Source organism: Oreochromis niloticus, linkage group LG9, assembly GCF_001858045.2.
Source record: "Oreochromis niloticus isolate F11D_XX linkage group LG9, O_niloticus_UMD_NMBU, whole genome shotgun sequence".
NCBI classification, from domain to species: Eukaryota; Metazoa; Chordata; class Actinopteri; order Cichliformes; family Cichlidae; genus Oreochromis; species Oreochromis niloticus.
This window is the reverse complement of record NC_031974.2, coordinates 7,173,300-7,198,100: the sequence shown is the minus strand read 5'-3', so window position 1 is coordinate 7,198,100 and position 24,801 is coordinate 7,173,300. Positions and strand designations below refer to the sequence as shown.

General features: G+C 40.9%; 1 long non-coding RNA gene across 1 annotated transcript; it reads left to right on the top strand.

The window, feature by feature from the left end:
- The first annotated feature begins 1,325 nt into the window (after window positions 1–1,325).
- LOC102083237 (CD276 antigen) lies at window positions 1,326–10,983 on the top strand. The gene is made up of 7 exons (XR_002058571.2): window positions 1,326–1,773; window positions 3,038–3,238; window positions 3,947–4,261; window positions 5,813–6,076; window positions 6,393–6,677; window positions 8,371–8,465; window positions 8,911–10,983. It is a non-coding gene; the product is annotated as a CD276 antigen (long non-coding RNA).
- The last annotated feature ends 13,818 nt before the right edge of the window (window positions 10,984–24,801 follow it).

The window sequence follows — 24,801 nt, the reverse complement described above, 5'->3', positions numbered from 1 at the left end:
CATGTGATTAGAGGATCACCAGGGGGTCCTTTGTCCCTCTTTGGGGGGATACTCCCACTGGGTTTAAATCTGGGACTCTCGGCCATTTGACCTTAGAACTGAAGAAGCTTCTCGGATGAGAGGTGAAACGTCTTCAAGCAACCTAAAGAAGTCCAGACGCTTTTCTTTGCAAATTCCTTTGACTACGATGACCTGGATGACTGAGAACCTTCACAGACATAGGGAAATAATACAGTTTTTTCATTTGACACCACCTACTTTGTCATCTCCCCCATGACCTTGATGAAAGTTTACTTTGAAAATACCAAATAAAACTATTTAAAAAGTCAATAAATTTTGGTATCAACCTAAACATCTATTTGTGCTCTTTTGCTGTTAATGTGTCTTTTTTTCAAATTTATTTGTTAATTATGCATTAAAATCACAATTATTCCTGTACCTGACTAACCCTTCAACCCCGTTACATGAATGATCCCACCCCCATAAATACAATGGTGTTATCCAGAATTCCGTATACATCAGGAAGTGACATCACTGAAGTCTTTTGGACAACAGGACCACAGAGATAGGCAAGTTGCTCCATTCTTTTCCTTTATTTTAGTCATTTATCTTGTGATATTGTGGTCGTCAACCTCAATGACTCAACACCGTAACATGAAAAAAAGATAGAAAACTATTACTTATGAAAACTTTGTTGTTAGTTCATGAATATATGGTGATTTTGAATTTCATGCATGCCATGTGCTCTCTGTCTGGTATTCACTATATTGAGCAGCGGCCAGTTTGTGCAAAAATCTCAACCCCGTCACACTCAACCCTGTTATGTTTTTGATTGTAACGGGGTTGTGAGATTGTGATGGGGTTGAGATTTTAATACTTTGGTTGTTAAGTTATCCAATTATTTAAATTAATTATTATTATATTCAATCACCATTCTTATACTGCATGCATGCTGAATGTGATTTATGTCATCCTTAATGTGGCGATAATACCATCACACTGTGGTAGTAAAGTGATGCAGCGGGTTAACGAGGTACTGCACGTTTACCGTTAGTAACTGCATGTTCACGTGACTGTGAGGTTTTGTTACTAGTTGCTGTCGCTGTGCAGCTGCTGACGTGTAGCTTTCATTTAACACATTTTCCTGCATCTATTTCTAGTTTATTTTTCTCTCTGGGCTTTTGAACTAAACGTTTTCGCTTTTGTTTGTTCATCTTTATCAAACACTTCTTTCACAATAAACACTGTGGATGGGTCGTTTGCGTTAAGAGATGTGATTGGACAATCCAGTGTCAGTATTGGAAATAAACCAATGGGCTGCTTTCAGTGCTTGTAGGTCCTTTATGCAAGCCTGTAGTCTGTATAATTATATCGATAAAGAAAATTTATCTGAAACACCGTGTCGATGCCTGTGTGTCAGGTTAACATCCAGCCTTGGCTTAACTTTATATGGAAATCTCGCTGTTTTAATGAAAACAGAATCTGAATTTCTTATTGATGCTCGTCAGAAAAACCAGAAACCTTCTACCTGCACTCCAAGCTTCTCGGGATCTTGGAGGAATGACACGCTCCTTCCCGTCCGTAGGCGGTGCTTGCGCATTTTGTTTTTCTCGTGTCTGGAACGAACATCTGGAGCGCAGTGACTCACATCCACAACACATACAAACTCCGGCGTAAAAATGTGGAGCTACTTCACGGAGTGCTAAATCCTGCCTGTTCTCCGGTGGGTTTCTGCACACAGGCTGTCGGGAGAGTTATGAAACTAATGTGTGGGTGAGCGATTCTCATTTTCTTGTTCCTCGCTGTGGTCTGACTGGGTTTGATTTCATACTTGCTTCTTTAATTTTAAGTTTCTGGCATTTGAGATCTAACTAACTGTTACTTGATCGTCTGGTTCTAGGTTCGAGACTGTGTTAAACTCTGCTCAATGACATACATTTTAAAAAACAGTCTGTTTTAATCGACACATTTGTTTGTTTGTTGTGGTGATTTCTGATACAGCACCTGAAAAAGTAATGAAATCAGCACACAACTGGGATGTTGTAGAAAATAAACGAAACATATAAAACATTTTTGTTTAATGGTTCGGGTTTCTGTCTTTGTGATACATACAATTTAAATAATAACTTATTTGTTGGATGTTTTTTGCAGATCAAGTAGAAAAACGTTGGAATCGCTAACAAATGCATTACACTGAGTTCTTTGTTGAACCTCGGAAAAGCAATAGTCTCTTTTGAGTTTGTCCCACTTTTCTCCAAAAGCCACTGACTGATCAGCTTTACAACATTTCCATGGGCCATTTTTTTCCACTGTCCCTAATGAAATCAGTCCAACCAGGACTCGGACAGTTTTTGACTGTGTCACTGAAACTTCAGTGTACACATGTGAACTTACTGTTGAGTTACTTACTCCAGTGTCCTCTGGTCCTTTACCTCACATGCAGCACCCAATCATAACTGAGCAGGAGAATTTACTTGTTTTCTTCAGGAAGTCATCTGGATTTGCTTTGGCTTTTCTGGATGTAAATTCCATTTCATTCCTTCAGCTGTTGTTGGGGCATTTTCTATTTCCAGGACATATTCCAGAGATTTTTCTGGCTTCCATCTACTCATGTCTACCTGTAATCTTCCTATTTAGGTTGTGCTTGCTTGATGTCTTACATAACACTAGCTGGGAAAATCTATATATAACTTTGCTACAGTCTGTGTTGGATTTCCTTCTTGAACGACTTTATATAATCATTCAGTTTCTTTCAACTGACAGCTTTCTTGTTGGGGTGATGCAGCAGCTAATGAGATCTGTAGACACTCTTTTAACAGCAGACTGTGTTGCATGTGTTTATTTTTGTAGGTATTTTCTATGAATGCACATTAGACATGTGTGTTTTTATGTACATAACCTAAAACACCTGTCATATATTAAAATTATTTCAACATTTTTAGATATGTTTCATAAAATCACAATGTTTAACATTTGAAGCCACTAAACAAAAATGGTGGCTGTGATTTGTAGCTTTTCTTTCTTCCTTGTGTTTCAGGCATGTTCAAACTTGTCTTCAGGTAACACACAAAGAATGAAAAACCTGCCTATCTGGATGTAACTGCCACACCGTATGATAATTTTTTCTGTTCACTGCTGCACCGTCACATAAACTGTTAGAGAAATATGACCAGGGTCTGCTGCATCATCTTTTTGGTGGTCGTGGAGTTTCTGTGGATACTGAGAGTTTCCAGAGGAGGTAAGTGAAGCAAATACCGGAGCAGCATGATGCCAAAATGTTTACTTTGCTTTAACTTGCCCTTGATATAACAATATATTCAACTCTTAAGTGTTAATGAAGTGAAACTTTGCTATTTGACTGAGTTTATTAAATCACTACCAAGTACGTACAAGCGTATGCACATACTAATGCACATGACATAAAAACAGCATTATCATAACAAATAAACCCATTTCTTACGTCTTACATCACTATATTTATATAAATCTGTAATTCCCTTGTAATTCAGCAGATTATAAGACAATTCTTACATTTTAGTTTCCATGGAGCAAAGGTAATGTCAAAATATTTTGCTTATCTTAAGCAAAAAGGCTGAATGGAAATAATAAAACTTTATACAAGCAGATCTGTAAAAAAAAAAGAAAGAAAGAAAGAAAGAAATTTATAAACATTTAATGGGCCAGCTGTAACCACAAGCCACTGTTTCCCAGTTACAGGTCCACAGGGACACATAATGAGACTGAAGTTGGTAGGTTGATCACATTAGCCTGTATGAGAGGTTTGATATTCACACTGTTACCTGTATATTTAAAACAGTCACCCAATGTTAGTCTCCGCTTCTCCTGCCGAGACACAAATGACACTAACAGAACAATAATTAAAAGTAAATATCTGCTGTAAATGTGATGTCATCTCCCACTAACACAGTTTTTAACTGATTCTCAGACTCTCAGGTCTCCTGTATTTTTATGGAGAGATGCATCTTGCCATGCAGCTTCCATGGCAGCTCTGAACCTGTTGTCCACTGGATTAAGACAGAAGCAAACCATTATGTCCATTCATACTACGCTCAACAAGACCAGCTTGCAACACAAAACCAGCGCTTCAAAAGTAGGACTTCACTTTTCAAGGATCAGGTCTCCAGAGGAAACGCCTCACTCCAGCTGACAGAGGTGAACGTTCAGGATGAGGGGAGATACCAGTGCCACACCAGCACCATCAGTGGAAACAAAGAAATGGTCATCATCCTGAATGTGGACGGTAAAGAAATAAATATATAAGATGAAAATCAAGAGGCACCTTCTACGGAGTCAAAGCATCATGAATATACATTTATTTTTACTAGTGCTGTCAGCGTTAATCTCCTTAAAATGACATTTACACCATAACCGCATTAACCCGGCAAATCTCCGTTAGTGAGTAAGCGCGGATCTCCCTGTTCATGGGACTGCACGCAAACAGAGGTTTGCCCCGTTAATGCGGTTATGGTGTAAATGTCATTTTAACGAGATTAACGCTGATAGCACTAGTTTTAACACTTATTTGCACATATGAAATAAATAACAAGTAAATACCAACAACACAACACTCACAAGCTAACGGATGCAAATTTGGGTGTGCGGGTAGGCGGCACGGACACCCAAGTTTGTCAAGATGATAACTCAAGAGCAAAGCAGCTCTCAATTTATACAATAGGTGTATCTCAGTGATCTATAAATAAATACTTTTGTTTTTTGTTTTTTGGGTTTTTTTTGGTTTTTTTGGGGGGGGGGGGGGTTTACAATAATAGCAGCTAATCTGGATACTACATGGTTGTGAAAAGATGGTCTTCTCCAATAAATAGAGTACTGGTGGAGCCTGGAAGATGAGGTCAGGGTTCCAACCTTGTTTGTTGGTCTAAATCCTCTGTTGACTGAGAATACTGTATTTTAAAATACTTAAAATATTTATCCAGTTATTACCCCTGGTTCTACTCTACTTGGTAATAGCAGCATCAGCACCAGAGCAGAATGACCAGCTCTGACGGAATTGGGTTAGAGTCACTTTGTTATGTCATTTTTTTAAGGAAAAGGACTATTGCTGCCACATTTACACCCCTACATAACAAATTCAAGCATAAACAACCTAAAACCACATCACAGACCCGTTTGCACAATAACCATAAACGTACAGTACACTCATATCAAGTAGTTCATGTCTTAAAGACCATCTCATGAACTGATGATATTTTTTACTTATACAAGGGGTTGCCAGCTTTCAAAAACCGACTAGTATAGGCCTATGTTCTCCAAAATAAGTGTCCTCCTCAGTCACATTTGGTGTACGTGCTCTAAGTTACCATTAACTAAATAATTATAATGGGCTTGGTTGTTACTATAATAATATGGGTTTTTTTACATTGCCACTACCGAATCATTTGACTTCATCTTGACTTATGGTTGTAAAAGTGTGTCTGCACAATTCAGCTGAGAGGCAAAGGGACCTTTTTGGGGTTTGAAGCCCCAGGGCCTGTGTGTAACACCAGGGCTGATCCGTAGTAATTTTCATATCACACTTCAAATTATGAAAAGAATACAATACGTGCTACATCATTAATCAATAACTATATTTTGAAATGCTGCATCAAAAAACTATGACAAATTCTATATTTTGGCGTGGTCTGAGATTCATGAATTACACATTTTTTTGTTGAATTAAATCATGTTAACAAGAAATGAACAGAAAAGACTAGTTGAGACAACAAACTCTCTTTCTGACTTTTTTAGTAAAGTTTTTTCTTTGTTTTTTCTTTTCTTTTCTTTTCTTTTTCAGCTCCAGTCCGTAAAGTTAATCTCCAACAAGTAGGACAAAGGATCACCTGCAGCTCAGAGGGGATCTACCCTCAACCTAATCTCACCTGGTCCACCAACCCTTCATCCAGCATCACCAACAACAACACAACAGCCCATCAGATTGACCAGCAGCTTTACAACATCAGCAGTTCTCTGATACTTCCAAAGAGTGACATGGATCTGAATTACAGCTGTGCAGTCAGCACTCGCAGAAACAGGAGGAGAGCAACCTTCAGGCAACAAGGTGAGTTTAACATCTCATTCTGAAGATAAAACAGTTCCTCCTTTTAAAAGCTTCATTTAGGTTTGAAAAGTTGTTGAAGTCATTTTGTTCTTTTCTTAAACTTAAACCTTACTTTTTTGTATTTCATGCAATCAAAGGAAATATTAGTCTATCCTTCAGAGTTTGGTGTCTGAGGATAAGTCTCTACAGATATTAAAGAAATTAAGTCACATTGTAATAAGTCATCAGCTTATACACACTAGAAAGGTGAAACTAAAAATTTTAAATTAGAATCAAATAAAAAATGTTTTTTATGTGTTTTCATCTGTTTTTTCAGGATTAGTGACTGAGAGCCAGTCTGACACAACAATCCACTGTTCCCCCTCACACACCCCTGTAACAAACCTCATCTGGAGATTCGACCACAGTCAGATCATCCTGACAAAGACTGACAGTCAGTACACAGTCTCAGAGGAGTGGAAGCAGCATGTAAAGGATGTGTCAGAGTCAGGCAGCCTCACACTGCAGGACTTATCCTCAGATCAGGAGGGAACATACACGTGTGAACTCGCTGATGCTGTGGAGACTAAAATAACTAATATCCTCGTGAAGATCAATGAAGGTAAATTAACATCATTATTTTCCTTTTTGGGGGTGTAAACATAGCAAAAACAACACACAAAAAGCTAAAGGAACATTTTGAAAACACATCAATTATCAGTGGGGAAAATGTTTTGCTCGATACCTGATATAACTGAGTAATCTGTCAGGAACACTGTCAATATTTTGTTTGGTTTTTTTAATAAAAAAGTTTTTCCCCGCGTGTGATGATGATGGTGGAGTGGACTGAGCTGATCAAACTGACTATTTTCTTCCCTCCTTTTTAAAGATTAAAACCACACACACACACACACACACAAAACATATTAAGGATTGTACATTAACAGAAAACTGTTGTCGGAACCATACTGAATCTCACCAGAGAAACACACACACACACACATATGAAGAGAGAGAGAGTATGCATTGTATGCAAACAGCTACCAAACAGTCATCATAATTCGTCATTCAATGAGAACAGGACAAATCAACAATTGACAATGACTAATTAATATTAAAATCTGTAACATAATGTATTGTTTGGAGTTTAGTCTGTTACTGTTGCTATCTTTACCATTTCTTCTTGGAGCAACTGTAACCCACATTAATTCCTTAGGGATTAATAAAGTATTCTGATTCTGATTGTTTCAGGATGACCTGCCATTATCCAATCACACATCAGCGTACCTGTATCTTTTGCTCGTTTCTCCTCCTCTTCTTTTCTATTTTTTCTAAACTGAGCACCTGATGGCTTTTCTTGTCCATCTTCCACTGGTTTTAATTTTGCACTCCAGTATGAACACAAATCCCCCAACTCGAGGATCGCCACAACATAACCTAATAGACCTACACCTTAGTTCACAGATTCACTTTGTCTAAGGTGTATTTCTGGTGTATTTCATGAATACATAATGGGCTTGGATTTACAACATTCTGAATGAAATGTGCTCTATTTGGAAGCAGCCGGCCCCTCCCCTTTCGATAGGCTGTGTGTGAGACTTTAAATCATCAAACTGTAAATTATACATTTTAAATTGTTATTGATTAGTCCTAAAGTGTATATTTATTTTCTTACTCTTCTTATATTTATTGTTTGTTTACTTGCACTCTTGTAACTGGAGCTTCGTCGTCTCGTCTTTCTATACACTGGACTGTATGTAGCGGAGATGACAATAAAGTTTATTGTGACTTCAGCAGCAAGCAGGCGCACCGAGGGCTCTCGCGCTCACTTTTCGTGTATAGAAATTATAAGTCTGTATCATGATGTCTGGTGTTTTCGTGTTTGTTGGTTTGTTTTTATTTTGTTTTATTTTGCGAGTTGGTTATTAGATGCTGCTCCAGCCAGCCAGAGAATCCCCCGCCGCCCCGCCCTCTCCTCCCTGCTGTGCAGCAAGCAGCAGGCGCACCTCGCAAACGGAGGGCGCCCTTACTCCCAGCAAATGGGCGATAGAAAACCGATCGGTGCCTACGACATTCCCAATATGCGCTGGCTGATGTCGGGGCAGCATGAGTACGAGCAATTTTTTTTTTTTTTTTTGCCGATGCCCATGATGCCGCTCGCCACCACGATGCCGCCCCGGGCAACCGCCCGTGTCCCCCGTATCAAAAAACGCTACTGCTTGTTGGAATAGGGCTAAAGATCAAGCAACCGAACAAGCAAGATTATTAAACTTGCAAGGAAAAAAGTCAGTTATCTGACCTCTTTTTCATTTCAGGGAATTCATCTAATGTTGGAGCAATCGTAGGAGTGGTCATTGCAGTCATTGTAGTTTTAGCCTTATTAGTAACTGGATGGCTGTGGAATAATCAGGTAAAAAGACATTTTACACACAGTATTTAATTCCATCTTAATATTGTGTTTGTTGTTTGTATTGATGATTTTCCATGGTTTGTAAAACATTCGTCAGGTTACAAAGAAAATGTGAGAAAACTTTGAAGAGTGAAACCAGAACATGATTAAATCTTATGTCTTAAAACACGGAGCAGCTCTCTGTGAACAGTGTGAAATCTAAAGGTCCAAACTGTTCTCTACATTCAGTCTAGTTTCTAGTTTTTTGATATGCTTTAATGAATAATTAACAGATTATTACTAATTCATTTGAATTCAGGATTGAAATTATTTCACCACTATGCATAACTGATATGATATCATAGAAAATCAAACAGCTGGAATCACTGCAGCTTATTTAAATCTGTAGAAGTTGTGCTTCATGATGAATACACAGTATGTGATTGTTTTTATTGTCTTTTAACAGAAATGCTGCTTTTCATGAATCACTGAAGCCAGTTTTCCTGTGAGGAAAGAAATGCCATGTGACACCAAACAATATTTACAAAGGAGTCTCAGGGTCACATGAAGGTAAAATAATGTTTTATCAGTTTTTACACTAAAAGTGTCCCACAGATGCTGCGACTTTTGTCCAAACTGCAGTATTAGTGTAAAACCTCAACAAGCAGACGAGTGAGGACTTTGATGCTGGGAAGGAAACAGAAAGAAGAGTCTGTCTGCTGAATTCAAACTGGGAGCTGGTTCCACAGGAGAGGATTCTGAAAGCTGAAGGCTCTGCCTCCCATTCTAGTTTTAAAGACTGGGAATCACCAGTACGACTGCAGTCTGACAGCGACGTGCTCTGTTGGGATCATGCGGTACTATACGGTTATTAAGATGTGATGGGGCCTCATTATTCAAGGTGTTGCATGTGAAAAATGTGTTGAACAATTTTTATGATAAGTTTGAATACTGTAATTGTTTCTGATTATATCTCAGATTTTCCCTGCTGGTTCTTACATATCACCCAATATTTTTAATCTCAAGCTTCTTGGATTAACTGGATGTTTATTTGGCAGTTTTTAGAACAACCTGATTATAAATGAATTACAACAGTCAAGCCTGGCAATAAAAAAATAAATGTGAACAAAATCTCATTCTAAAGCAGACTTTCACTAACTCTGCACTAAAATTGCAGTTTTACATGAAATATCAACTTTATATTGACATTTTTACGTTGGTGTTGAAATATGTTTTTCATCTGTAATTATTTTTTCCATGTAATTCTCAAAGCAGTATTAATATGTTCAGTTTAATGAGTACGGTTTACTTTAGATTTTTTAAATATTTTAAAAACATTTTCAATGCCAACTTTGAATGCTCACATTGTTTCTGGAACAAGGAGCTGAAATAATTTTGTCTCTCATGTAAACTCAACAGGAACTTTCATAGATGGAAAACCTGCTTTAGATCTGTTTTTTGAAGTCATCTAACTCGTGATTTCAGTGTGAATGGTACCACAGTTTGAGCACTTTGCATGGATGTTTTTATGTATCAGACTCTTGTTTCTACTCTGGATTTAAACAGTAAAGACAAAAGCAGGGATAGATGAACTGGAACAGAGGCAGCTGCTTTGTAAGTGACCAGTACAGTCGTGGCCAAAAGTTTTGAGAATGACACAAATATTAGTTTTCACAAAGTTTGCTGCTAAACTGCTTTTAGATCTTTGTTGTCAGTTGTGTCTGTGATGAACTGAAATATAATTACAAGCACTTCATATGTTTCAAAGGCTTTTATCGACAATTACATGACATTTATGCAAAGAGTCAGTATTTGCAGTGTTGGCCCTACTTTTTCAGGACCTCTGCAATTCAACAGGGCATGCTCTCAATCATCTTCTGGGTCAAATCCTGACTGATAGCAACCCATTCTGTCATAATCACTTCTTGGAGTTTGTCAGAATTAGTGGGGTTTTGTTTGTCCACCTGCCTCTTGAGGATTGACCACAAATTATCAATGGGATTAAGATCTGAGGAGTTTCCAGGCCATGGACCCCAAATTTCAACGTTTTGGTCTCCGAGCCACTTAGTCATCACTTTTGCCTTATGGCACGGTGCCCCATCGTGCTGGAAAATGCATTGTTCTTCACCAAACTGTTGTTGGATTGTTGGAAGAAGTTGCTGTTGGAGGCTGTTCTGGTACCATTCTTTATTCATGGCTGTGTTTTGGGGGCAAAATTGTGAGTGAGCCCACTCCCTTGGATGAGAAGCAACCCCACACATGAATGGTCTCAGGATGCTTTACTGTTGGCATGACACAGGACTGATGGTAGCGCTCACCTTTTCTTCTCCGGACAAGCCTTTTTCCAGATGCCCCAAACAATCAGAAAGAGGCTTCATTGGAGAATATGACTTTGCCCCAGTCCTCAGCAGTCCATTCACCATACTTTCTGTGGAAGATCAATCTGTCCCTCATGTGTTTTTTGGAGAGTAGTGGCTTCTTTGCTGCCCTTCTTGACACCAGGCCATCTTCCAACAGTCTTCGCCTCACTGTGCGTGCAGATGTTCTCACACCTGCCTGCTGCCATTCCTGAGCACGCTCCGCACTGGTGACACTTCGATCCTGCAGCTGAATCCTCTTTAGGAGACGATCCCGGCGCTCGCTGGACTTTCTTGGACACCCTGAAGCCTTCCTATCAAGAATTGAATGTCTTTCCTTGAAGTTCTTGATGATCCTATAAATTGTTGATTTAGGTGCGATCTTAGTAGCCACAATATTCTTGCCTGTGAAGCCATTTTTATGCAACACAATGATGGCTGCACACGTTTCTTTGCAGGTTAACAATGGAAGAACAATGATTTCAAGCATCACCCTCCATTTAACATGTCAGGTCTGCCATTCTAACCCAATCAGCCTGACATGATGATCTCCAGCCTTGTGCTGAGTTAAGAAGACGATTACTGAAATGGTCTCAGCAGGTCCTTTAATGACAGCAATGAAATGCAGTGGTAAGGATTTTTTGGGATTAAGTTCATTTTCATGGCAAAGAAGGACGATGCAATTCATCTGATCACTCTTCATAACATTCTGGAGTGTATGCAAATTGCTATTATAAAAACTTAAGCAGCAACTTTTCCAATTTCCAATATTTATGTAATTCTCACCACGACTCTTGAAAGAATCACATCCTGACTCACTATTGATCACATCTGGACGTTCACTCGGAGAGACTCTGCTTCAGTTATAAATACACTGGGTGCCCCCATCAGCTCATTAAAGGGGGTACCCATGAAAACCATTCATGGCGTTTTCAAGAGAATTAAAATATTTTAGTCAGCTTTCTGTTTTACATTTCAGCTATTTCATATGAAATATGTCTGTTTAATGTGAGGTAGACGTGGACACTGACTTTGTTGCTCCTTGGCTGTTATGGTACAGTGCAGCTTTTTGAGTTTATTATCTAGCACTTAATGAAAACACTTATTCAAAAAATATTTTTGTTTATAATTATTTTTATTATAATTTGTTGTATATATATTTTTTGTTTTTTTGCCAAATACAGTATGTTTCTGTCAAGAGATGTATTCTAAGACACTTCTTCAGCTTCGAATCAGTGAGGAGAAAAACACAGTTTTACTTGCAGCAAGGGCAGTCACAGAACACTCGCACGGAAGTGAGGGCTCCGAGACTCGCGCCCTGCCACTGCCCTGGACTTTATTTATATTGGTTCAGTGTGTGTGTGGGGGGGGGGGTCAGAGTGTGACCCCATAAACGACTTCCCTAAACCTGCTGGTCTGGAAGTCCAGCAGTTCATCTAAACAAAAGGCACTTAGACTAAAACAGACATAGATACATTTATCCTACCATAAAACAATAAGAGAAGGTATGCCCCCTCCCATGCTCCCAGGATGGGGGTGTGAATGCCAGAACACTCTGGAATGCACAAAATGCCTTTGCAGACTATTAAGGATCAAACCTCTAACTACATGACATTGATTATACAACTCTAAGCATATATGGAAACTTCTATCATTAAAAGATTATACTGACTACTAAGTACAATTTTCCATTGACATTTTCACACTTTCAGGTCTGGTCTCTGTTGTTGATTATGTTCTATAGACTTAAATAGCTTAGACTTTTTATTTTTTGTATCACCACCTGGTAAATCAGTCCAGCTGTAATCCAAGTGTGATTTTGGAGGATTGACAGACAGTGTTTTTGTTTTTCCTTGGATAAAGCTCGATGTCAAGCAAACAACTACGGGATACAACTGAAATACTTATTCACAACATCTTAAATATATACGTAAAATAAGACAACCGAAACATGTCGAACCCCAGAAGCAGGTACTATTTAATATACAAAACCTGAGAAACAGATGAAAGGCTGCTGAACACGGATGCACAGCAGGCGAGGAGGAGCTCCGTGGACAGATTCATGTTTATATAACTGCTCGATCATATATTCAGTCAGAAGTAAAACTTCACTTTCCAAGGATCAGGTCTCCAGAGGAAACGCCTCACTCCAGCTGACAGAGGTGAACATTCAGGATGAGGGGAGATACCAGTGCCACACCAGCACCATCAGTGAAATGTTCATCATCCTGAATGTGGACGGTAACAAAACTCTTTTTAAAAAGACAGGAAAGACTAAAGCTGCCACATTTACAACCTATGCAAGAAATTGAACCACAAACAACCTGAAACAACATCATGAACCCATATTATTAACTAAATAATTATAACAGTCCGAGTTGTTACTACAATACCTAATCAGTGATGTGGTTATTCAGCATTGTCATTCCCAAATCATATGACCTCTGACCTTTGACTTATAGTTGTTAAAGTGTGTCAGAGGAATTCAGCTGAGCCAAAAGGACTTTCTGAGGTTTGAAGCCCCGAGGCCTGTCTGTGACACCAGGACTGATCCAGAGTCATTTTTATCACACTTCAAATACATAAAGAATACATGACATGTTACATCATTAATCATTATCTGTATTTAGAAATGCTGTGTCAAAACACTAAGACAAATGTTATATTTTACTGTGGTCTGAGATTCATGTTTACATGATTTTTGTTCAATTAAATCATGTTAACATGAAATAAACAGAAAAGGAAAATTGTGACAACAAAATCTCTTTCTGACTTCTTTAGAAATATATTTTTCTTTTGGTTTTTTTATTCTTAGTTTTTTTTTCCAGCTCCAGTCCGTAAAGTTAATCTCCAACAAGTAGGACAAAGGATCACCTGCAGCTCAGAGGGGATCTACCCTCAACCTGAGCTCACCTGGTCCACCAGCCCTTTATCCAGCATCACCAACAACAACACAACAGCCCATCAGACTGAGCAGCAGGTTTACAGCATCAGCAGTTCTCTGATACTTCCAAACAGTGACATGGATCTGAATTACAGCTGTGCAGTCAGCACTGGCAGAAACAGGAAGAGAGCAACCGTCAGAAAAAGAGATTATACATCCATCTAGTGGAACATTTTCATCAGATCTTTACAGGAGATTCCATCTGAACTCTGTGGAGCCTGATCTCAAGGGTTTTAAGTCTGACACTGAAACCAGAGGATCTTTCTGTCTCTTCAGATTCACTGTGATCCAGTGATGGGAGTGATTTCAGCCCTGAGTGATCACGCTGATGTTTGCACAGAGCAGACAATGAGGTGAATGTTTGGGCACATTGGTAACAGTGAAATAGTTTATTAGTAACGTGGGATCGTTTGTGTTTGGAGTATGAACTGAGATTCCTGAAGCTCTTGTCACACTGGTCACAGCTGTAGTTTCCTTCCATGTGTGTACGTTCATGATCGTTACGACTATGTGAACATGAGAGGCTTTTGTCACAGTGTCTGCACTTGTATGGTTTCTCTCCTGTGTGGACTCGTTTGTGTGTTTTAAGGGTGACTGCAGTGGTGAAGGATGACCCACACTGATCACAGACGTGCTTTTTAACCCCACTGTGAATCAGTTCATGTCGTTTTAACTCAGTTGGTGTGGGGAAGCCTCTCCCACATTCTTTGCAGTATTTCAGTTTGTCTCCAGTGTGTCGACGTTGATGCTTTTTTAGGTTGTCTTGCCAATTGAAAGTTTTTCCACAAAGGTCACAACGAAAGTCTTTCCCACCACCACAGTGATGACAGGGTTGAGAACTGGATCCATCTGTGTCGCTCTGCTTCTAAACAAAGACACAAAGACAGTGTAAGTCAGTCCTTCAACATTTTTATCCTGAACGTCGCCTGAAATAAAGAGCATCTCTGCAGACGTCCAATTACATTTGACTGTTTCAGTTAACACAGATAACAATATAAATACATACCTCACAGTAACTGCACTTGTAGAGTCTCTTTCTGGTGTGGATCTGTTGGTGTCGTCTCAGGTGATGTGGCGATTTAAAAGTCTTCTCACACAGGTCACATTTATGAGGTCTCTCCTCAGTGTGGGTCAACATGTGGCGTTGTAACTGTGCGTCTGTTGTAAACTGTTTGCCACACTGATCACAGCAGTACACATCATGTCCAGTGTGAATGCGTAGGTGTATATTTCGGTGCCCTATCTGACTGAAGGTTTTTTCACAAATGTCACAGCTGTATGCTTTAATTCCAGAGTGGGTAACTAGATGACTCTGTAAGTGGCCACGTTGAGTAAAAGCTCTGCCACACTGATCACAGCTGTACGCTTTAACTCCACTGTGGATGAGTTGGTGTTTTTTTAGAGCATTCTTCCAGGAAAAAGTCTTTCCACACAAGTCACAGCCGAACGGTTTCTCTCCAGTGTGGATGACCTGATGACGTTTTAGTTCAGACTTCCCAGTAAACTCCTTCCCACACTCGTCACAGGTGTATTTTTTCTCTCTCTTTCTTCTGTGAGGTTTGTCGGCCTCCTGAGAGCGCTGACTTCTCGCTCCATGTTGGTCCTGCAGTGACAGAGATACAAACAGAGGCAGTGAGTGAAATGCAGTCGTGGAACAAACTCAACCTTCAAACTCCCTCCATTAACACTAGTTTTAAACCTGAAGGTGGAGTGTGGCACCAAACACCTTAAAGGTCTCTTGTCCCCACCTGCTGGTAGTTCTAACACATTACATCCAACCTGGTGTTAAAAGGGTAGTTATTCCACCCAAAGCTGCCCCAAGTTGGGACCCCACTGACGCGCTATGACATGAAGAAGGAACACACTTGTGGACACTGCTGAAGTCACCTAGAGGCCTTCACTGGTGCCAGTGCTCTATGACAGTAGCTACCACTGCTGAAAAAAAAAAAAAATTTAAAAAAAAAAATCAGGGGACGTGTTTTATAATGCAGTGACATTGATGCCAATAGATGCTGGTTAAAAAAAGGAAAAGGTATCAGCTTCCCTGCAGAAATACACAGTCAATAGTCTCTTTTCCCACTTACAGTCGGTGTGGTTTTCTACGTTTCTACTTTTTCTGAATGCTTCATGTAAAATCGACGATGAACAGGATCAGGAAATTGACGCCCTGCGCATTGCAGTAATGCAACACAGGGTAGCATTGGACATGATTCTCGCCGAGAAAGGTGGACTATGTATCCTTTTTAACAACACATGTTGCACGTACATTCCGGATAATGTGCACTCACCGAACATGACTGATGCTCTGGAAACACTCAGACAACTCCGGGATACACAACAACGAGACTATGCCGCAAACACAGAAGACTGGCTTACGTGGCTTTTAAGCGGCTCTTGGAAGTCCCTGCTGATTAAAGGACTTGTTTTTGTTGGTATTCTTCTGCTGTTGTTGTGTCTGTTCACTTCATGTGTCATACCTTGTTTGAAGAACATGGTATCAAAAACGGTAACTGCTTCAATTCATGCTTACATCACCCTATCACAGAATGATGAAGATGATAATGAGATAAACGCTTGGATATAACATACTCACAAAACCCACTATTTTATGATGTCTTGGCTAAAAATGTCTACAAGTGGCCATAGACTGATGCACTGTTAGTGATTGCTATGTACATATATAGAAGGAAAGATCAAACAACAGGTGGGAATGTCAAAAGATTTCAGGATTTTGGCGTTTTTATTATTATTTTATTTTATTACTTTATCTTTTGCTCTTTATGTTTATGTTTGCTCTTTCAGTAAGTCACACTTTGTGCAGACTCCTAAATGGGGAAGTTACACTCTGTACTCCACGGGAAGCCTGCACGCAGCAGCTATTTTATCTCTTCCTGTATCTCTTCCTGTATGTGCTTTTAATAAAAGACTGCTTCTTTTTGCTGCAGCGGAGAGTCTCTCTGAGAGTCCCCGTGTACACGTTAACCTGTCTGAGCGTTTTATTCTGACCTGAGTTGCATAACAGGAAAACTCCTGACAACTGTAGAAAACATTGGATTAATTTTTGATTAATGGCAATTAAATGTCTTTCATTTTCAATCTATATTAATCGCATTTCAATTTGCATGAGCAAAAAAAACTCAAAAATAAAGGGAAAATACACACAATGTGTTTACTGCCTGATATCGGACTACCGTTGTGGTGCTTTGGACGTATATTTTTTGGGGTGATGAACCAATATTAAGTCTATTTATACAGCAATGATAGGAATAATAATATTATTAGTCTTAATAACAACAATAATAATAATAATAATAATAATAATAATAACAATGTACTTCCACAGCATGCATTTTATCCTGTCTTCCTTTTTTTGCCCCAACCGCTCTCTGCAGATGGCCCCGCCCCTCTGTGAGCATTGTTCTTCTGGAGGTTTCTTCCTGTTAAAAGGGAGTTTTTCCTTCCCACTGTCTCCAAAGTGCTGCTCAAAGGGGGTCATATGATTTTTGGTTTTTTCTCTGTATGTGTTATTGTAGGATCCACATTACAATATGAAGCACCTTGAGGTAACTATTGTTGTGATTTGGTGCTGTATAAATAACACTGAATTGAAAATTAAATTAATAACACTAATAATAACAATAACAATAATAATTGCTTGTGACTTCTTAATGTTTGTAAACATAATTTAAAAATACATACTACATTATAATATACAACACAGTCATATAACAGGTTGGGAGTATGAGAGTTTTAGACGTGACTGATTATTTGGTGAAACTGATATTTTCCTCACCTTCTGTGATGAGCTCATTGTTTCCTCTGTAGTGACTCAGCTGAGTCCAGATGGCTGAAAATGTTCCTCTGCTGCTCCGTCAGACTCTTCTCCTCCTGCTGATCAGCTGGGACACAAAACAGATCTTTGTTAGGCTCCACACTGCACTGAAGAGTCAAAGTGTCTCATATGTTCATCTGACAACACAAAGTACAAATTTCACTCTGATTGCTTGTAGAAATCTTGTGAGACGTGTTGTGCTGCAAAGTGAGGGAACTCTCTCACTCACTTATACTTCAGGAGGAACTTTGTGACATTGGCTCTAATATTCTAAGCAGCCCTTTACTATGACAGGGCCAGAAAGTCCTATTTGAAGGTTTGGGAGAAGGACCATGTTAAAGGTGGATTGGGGTTTATAGAGAAAGGCGTTCAGAAGCGGAGACAGGGACTGCTACAGAGAGGCCAAGTACAGGTTCACTAAAGAAGTGGACATTGCTAAACATCAGCACTCTAAGATGCAGCAGCAGATCTCAGAGAATGACTCGGCCTCTGTGTGAAAAAGTTTTATGAATATCACCAACTACAAGCCTAAAACCCCCCACTCCACTGATGACTTGCTCTTGGCCAACACCCTTAACGACTTTTACTGCCGTTTTGACGAGCCATCAAGCAGCCTTCACACCTCCAACAGCCCCAACAATGGAGACACTTTGGACACTCATTCCCCCACCTCTCCCCCCACCATAGAGCCATCACCACCATCAAACACTTTACCTACAAAACCCCCCTCCTCCCCCCACACCATGGAGGATATCACACCACCTTCTCGCACTACAACACTTCAGGGCTTTGGAGCGTGATGTCACAGGGGTGGGCGTGGAAAGGATTTTGGCCCAATCCGCCATGTTGGGGGTTTAGCGCAAGTGAAAAGGGAGCGAAGGCACACACAACAGCCATGGTTCGTATTTGCTGTGTGGTCGGCTGCAATGCGTGATCGCACGACCGGCAAGAGAATAATCTTGAAAAGGGTTTATCTTTTCATTGTGTCTGTGAAGGTTCTCAGTCATCCAGGTCATTGTAGTCTAAGAAGCTTGGAAAGAAAAGCGTCTGGACTTCTTTAAGTTGCTTGAAGACGTTTCACCTCTCATCCGAGAAGCTTCTTCAGTTCTAAGGTCAAATTGTGGAGAGTCCCAGATTTAAACCCAGTGAAACAGCCACTTCACAAGCGTATGGCACAACATAGAAGAGCCACCTCCACGGGACAAGACTCAGCAGTTCATCTGCATCTAAAGGACAAAGGTCACTCTTTCGAGGATGCCAACATTCACATTTTGGACAGAGAGGACAGATGGTTTGAAAGAGGAGTGAAAGAAGCCATTTATGTCCACTGTGAGCGACCATCTTTGAACAGAGGCGGTGGTTTACGACACCAATTGTCTGCCATCTATAATCCAGTTTTGAGATCCCTTCCCAGACGCCTTAACGCCCACTCACATCCTGGGCCATCTGACCTCAGGAAATCACATGATAGGGTGGGGCCAGGTTTAACAATGAGCTCACCCGAAACCCTGGCTGACTGGGACCCACGCCCACTTTCACACCTTGGCTCATGTGATTAGAGGATCACCAGGGGGTCCTTTGTCCCTCTTTGGGGGGATACTCCCACTGGGTTTAAATCTGGGACTCTCCACCATTTGACCTTAGAACTGAAGAAGCTTCTCGGATGAGAGGTGAAACGTCTCCAAGCAACTTAAAGAAGTCCAGACGTTTATCTTTTCATTCTTTCCCAACCTGGAAGCAACATGAGGCAGCTCGTGTATCGGATGTTACCAAATGAAGACGTCTAGCCTGGATAGCAGCTGTGAGACGAGCTGATATCCAGCTCTCTTCCATCTCCAAATATCTGTTGGTGCTCCAGACGTTTTCATTCCGGTAAGTTCTAAATATGTTCATATCACTCTTTTTTTTTTTTTTTTTTTCTTTTTAAACCTGTCCCGTTTGGTTCTTTTGCCATCAGAATTATTGTCTAAAGGCGAAGAAAGATGCCCAACGGATTTACTTTACCAAATGGACCATCCCAGCCTTGCCGTAATGGTCCATTTGATTCACCTTTTATTGTTTATTTTATTTTCACTTGCTGAATACGGGACAGACTTGACTGGTGGAAAGAAAGGGGAGAAAGAAAGAGGGAAAGAAAAACAGCTGAGAAGAGGGACGGGGGAGAAGGGCAAAAACCAACAGAATTAGCTTGCTGCGAGACCTCACACCGTGCACATCTACTGCGGGTGTGGTGCCTGTTATCGGACCCGGAGTTAACAACATCCCCCAAAAACCCGAAGAGTAGAGTCCTGGCCCCTAGCCCTGTCAGCGTAGCAGAAATGATGAGGATGATGATGGCAGCAGCAGCCGTTCTTCTCTGCGTGAGTAGCTTCATGTTGTTCATGTGTAATTTACGTTGAGTACGCTAACCACGTTATTACATTAATGCATGTAAGGTGAACTAGCAAACACAGTCGTAGTTACATGCGGCTGTCTTCTTGTGTGATGGCAGATACTCCCTTCACCCTGGCCAAAAAGGCTAAAATGACCAAAGAAAAAGTGGAAAACAGTTAAACATCAGAGGTTTTTGGACCAATTTTGTGTTCTCCATTCTTTAAGCACCGGCACCGTTTCAAAAGTACCGGTTTGGCACCGGTATCGGATAAAACCTAAATGATACCCATCCATAAATGCAAGGATGTAATCGCTTTAGAGATGGAGAAAGCATAAAGTGACAATTATGAATCACTTAATATGATAAGGAGATTCTGCAGGTCATTAATCAATGCATAAAATTAAACTAAAATGTATTTTTAGTGACACAAGATATAGATCTTGCTTCAATATTTGTAATTAGAATTATTTAGAATAAATATGAATAAATCAGTGCAATTTCTTTAACCATAAAGAATAACTAAATCATTCAGTACAATGTCTCATCAATGCACTGGACTCACTATGTTATCCCTCTAACAGCCTCCACATGTTCTCACTGTAATTTCACCCTCATGAATTAATTTCTGCTGCACTAATCTGAATGTTTGCTGGGAAATCAAACGCATTTCACACGCAGTACTTGAGCTGACTTACCTTTGTTTGAATGACGACTTGTACTCGCTGACTCCACAGATAAGGTACGAAAATATGTCGGGCTACGTCAATAGCGGTTGGTCTTCAGGGTTTCTACTCCACGGCCGTGTTTCATACGGGTCCACATTTCCAATGCACGCTATTTTCTGCAAGTACCGCTGCTTCGCCTCTGGACGCAATCGGTCTCTATACCGTCCGTTTTCTTTGGAGCTGCTTTTAAGCATGATTCTTGTCGTCGTCGTTCCAACACAGTGTCTGTTTTGATTCGTAGACCCCGAACATGGCGCCGCGCTCCCACAATGCATTGCGGCGTGACGTCAACTCCAAAGCCCTATTCATGAAGCAGATGTTAGGAAGCAGTTTACGAGTCTGAATGCTCGGAAAGCTCCTGGCCCAGACGGTGTGTCTCCTGCCACCCTCAGACACTGTGCAAACGAGCTGGCCCCAGTGTTTTCTGGCATTTTCAACTCCTCACTGCAGGCATGTCATGTGCCTGCCTGCTTCAAGTCCTCCACCATAATCCCTGTCCCCAAGAAACCAAGGATCACTGGACTAAATGACTACAGACCTGTGGGTCTGACATCTGTGGTCATGAAGTCATTTGAGCGCCTGGTTCTACCTCAAGACCTTCATGGCCCCCCTCCTGGACCCCCTGCAGTTTGCATACAGAGCCAACAGGTCTGTAGACAATGCTATCAACATGGCTCTAAACTTCATCCTGCGGCATCTGGACTCCCCAGGAACCTACACCAGGATCCTGTTTGTGGACTTCAGCTCTGCCTTTAACACCATCCTTCCAGACCATCTCCAAGGCAAGCTTTCCCAGATGAATGTGCCTGATCCCATCTGCCGGTGGATCACTGACTTCCTGATGGACAGGAAGTAGCATGTGAGGCTGGAAAAGAATGTCTCGGACTCCCGGACCATCAGCACCGGCTCCTCCCAGGGCTGTGTTTGTTCTCCTCTGCTCTTCTCCCTGTACACTAACTGCTGCACCTCCACCCACCAGTCTGTCAAGCTAATCAAGTTTGCAGATGACAGCACCGTTATTGGACTCATCTCAGACGGGGATAAGTCTGCCTACAGGAGGGAGGTTGAACGTCTGGTGTCCTGGTGCAGCCACAACAACCTGGTGCTGAATGCCCAGAAGACAGTGGAGATTATTGTGGACTTCAGGAAGCACACAGCCCGACTCCCCCCCATCATCCTGACTGACACCCTCATCACCTCTGTGGACTGCTTCCTGCGTACCACCATCACCCAGGACCTGAAGTGGGAGCCCACCATCACCTCCGTCATAAAGAAAGCCCAGCAGAGGATGTACTTCCTGAGGCAGCTGAAGAAATTCAACCTGCCAACACGGACGATGATGCAATTCTACACCGCAATCATCGAGTCCATCCTCACCTCCTCCATCACCGTGTGGTACGCTGGAGCCACCATCAGGGACAAACAGAGACTGCAGCGTTTTGTGCGCTCTGCTAAGAAGGTGATTGGCTGTAGACTCCCATCTCTGCAAGACTTGTACACCTCCAGGACACTGGGGCGTGCAGCTCGGATCACAGCTGACCCTTCTCACCCTGGACACAGTCTGTTTGACATACTCCCCTCAGGCAGGAAGCTCCGGTCCATTCGTACCAGAACCTCTCGCCATAAGAACAGTTTCTTCCCCTCATGAACAATAACCATATGACTGTTCGCACCACTAACACATGACCCTATACTGTGTTCACTGCATCCGTTCCATTTTTGCACTGATCACCACCTGCACTCATGTATTATTGGACCTGATCCTTTTTCCCCATGACAAAACAGATAAAACCGACTCATAGTGTGTTAAAACATTGATATTTCTTTTTATTCAATCATCTTCCAATAGAGAGAGACCCCTGCACAGCTCAAACGCCAGTTGCAAGAGCTCTCTAACATTAGAATCATAAGCTGTGTCTTATATGGTGTTATTTTGGTACTTTACACGTCACACAGGCTCGAACATTGCAACTGAAAGTTCCTCTTTTCTGGGTCTGATTTATTAATATGCCTTGTGCACTAAAACTTCCTCTTTTTCAGTCTGGCTGAGCACTTATTTGTGAGTCAAAGGTTGCCTTGCTCTACAAGTCTTCATTATTAAAGTACATAAAAGAATATAAGGAGCAGATACACATTAAAAATATTTCTTTTATTCCTAACAGTATATATCTATCTACTTAGCCCTTTTAATTCTTATATTTATGTTTATTTAAGCGTTGCCTGACAGAATGTTTTGCACAAAGTACCGCAGCAATTTCCTAATGTTGTAAACCTGCTCAACATTTGGCAATAAAACCCTTTTTGATTCTGATTATACACTTTGTTATGATACAGGTAAGGCTGTAAGAGCCTGAGAAGGTGTCCTGAATGAAGCTCTAAAACCAGTTTTCAGCTAACGACTCTGCTTCAGTCTGGAAAACAGCAACTACAAGTTTAAAGACTCCATCAACAATTCACACCCAGCAACAGCCTGAACAGCTCCTCCTGTGGTTTCCACAAACAGGGACAGACCTGTTACTCCCCCACCCCACACTTTCAAGACCTTCAGGCCCCCCAGTCCCACCACCTCCACTATTCCTAAAAGTTTGATTCTGTTCATCTGGACGTAGCTTTTGCAGTAGGAGAAACGTTTCGGCACTCATCCAAGTGACTTCTTCAGTCTCAGCTGACTGTAGGTTTCCCCAATCTTCAACAGTGCATTTGCATAATGACTGAAACGAGAACCACTGAAGGAACAATGGGCTGGGAGGTCAGTTATTGAGCATTAATATGCAAATTCTCATGATCATTGATCAACAACCACTGATCAAAGCTCATTGATCAAATGCTGTGATTGCAGCGACTCCCCAACTCTCTGTGAATGGGACTCATGGCCATTGATCAGCAGTCTTTGATTAATGAGCCTTGATCAGTGGTTTCAGTGCTTTCCTTCCTGCTTTGACTGCAGCTGTGTTTGACACAGCTGCAGTTATTACATTCTTCACACTCTCCTGCACATTAACCACCACAATATATTTTTATTCTCTGTGCTTTCAAATATGAACACTGTTTACTTTCATCTCTGTTTCATTAGTTTTTGTTAACATCTTCCTGTGCATCACTTTATAGCAGCCACACTCATTAAAATGAGACTTTGTAGGAGTTCACTTCCTCTCATGTGTTCATCCACAGCAGCTGGACAATAAAGTTTATTGTGACCCTGATACTGCAGCAGATCGCTCTCATCCATTTCCTGTTATCACTTCAAATAGAAATGAGGCTGTAGAGGTTTGGTGCAGGCAGAAAAACAGCTGCAGGGACAATGAAAAGACTTTTCTGCTCCAACTTCCTGCCAGCAGACGCTCAACTTCTCCCAGCATGCTGAGCTAATGATTAGTTGGTGTTTTTCTCCAAACACTCTCTCACTCTTCTCTCAACGTGTTGACAATAAACTGTGAACAGACACCGAGGAGAGCAGCAGAAGACCTCATTCAGGAGCTAAACTCAACATGAACTGAACTCACAGTAAAGTTAGCTCGGTGCTTACCTTTAGATGAGCCCACAAACCGAGAGAAACTCCGTGATGAAGCTGGAACTCTTTCCAAACACAGGAAACAGATCAGGGAGCAGAGACCCACGTGGTTCACGCTGATCTCAGCTACGATCCAGGAGACAAGGGTGGGCAGATCGATGCAGATATCGATCCAAACGTTGGTACTACTTTATTCTCTTTGAATGAAAAAGCAGCTCTCTGTGCAAACACCTCCTCTCGTGGAACATTCTTACTTTGCTACGCCCCCTCCTTCTTCTTCTTCTTTATATCGCTTATTGGCGGTTGTCAAACAACAAAATGGTGCATTACCGCCACCTACTGGTGTGAAGTGTGAACTGGAACATCGAGCCTCAAATCCCAAACAATTCTCTCTCTTTTAAAAACTGGAATAAGGCCTGATAACTTTCACTTCTTGAGTCCTTTTGCAGTAAATCAATAAGATCCAGTTTCATTTTTATGTTACTGAGGTTTTGGATCAGTTACCTTCTCACAGTGTAATATAACATGTTCTACAGTTTCTTCTTCTCTTTTTTGAATGATTTGAATGGAGGTTATAATCCACCATCACTGAACTGAAATGAATCTCTAAGTAG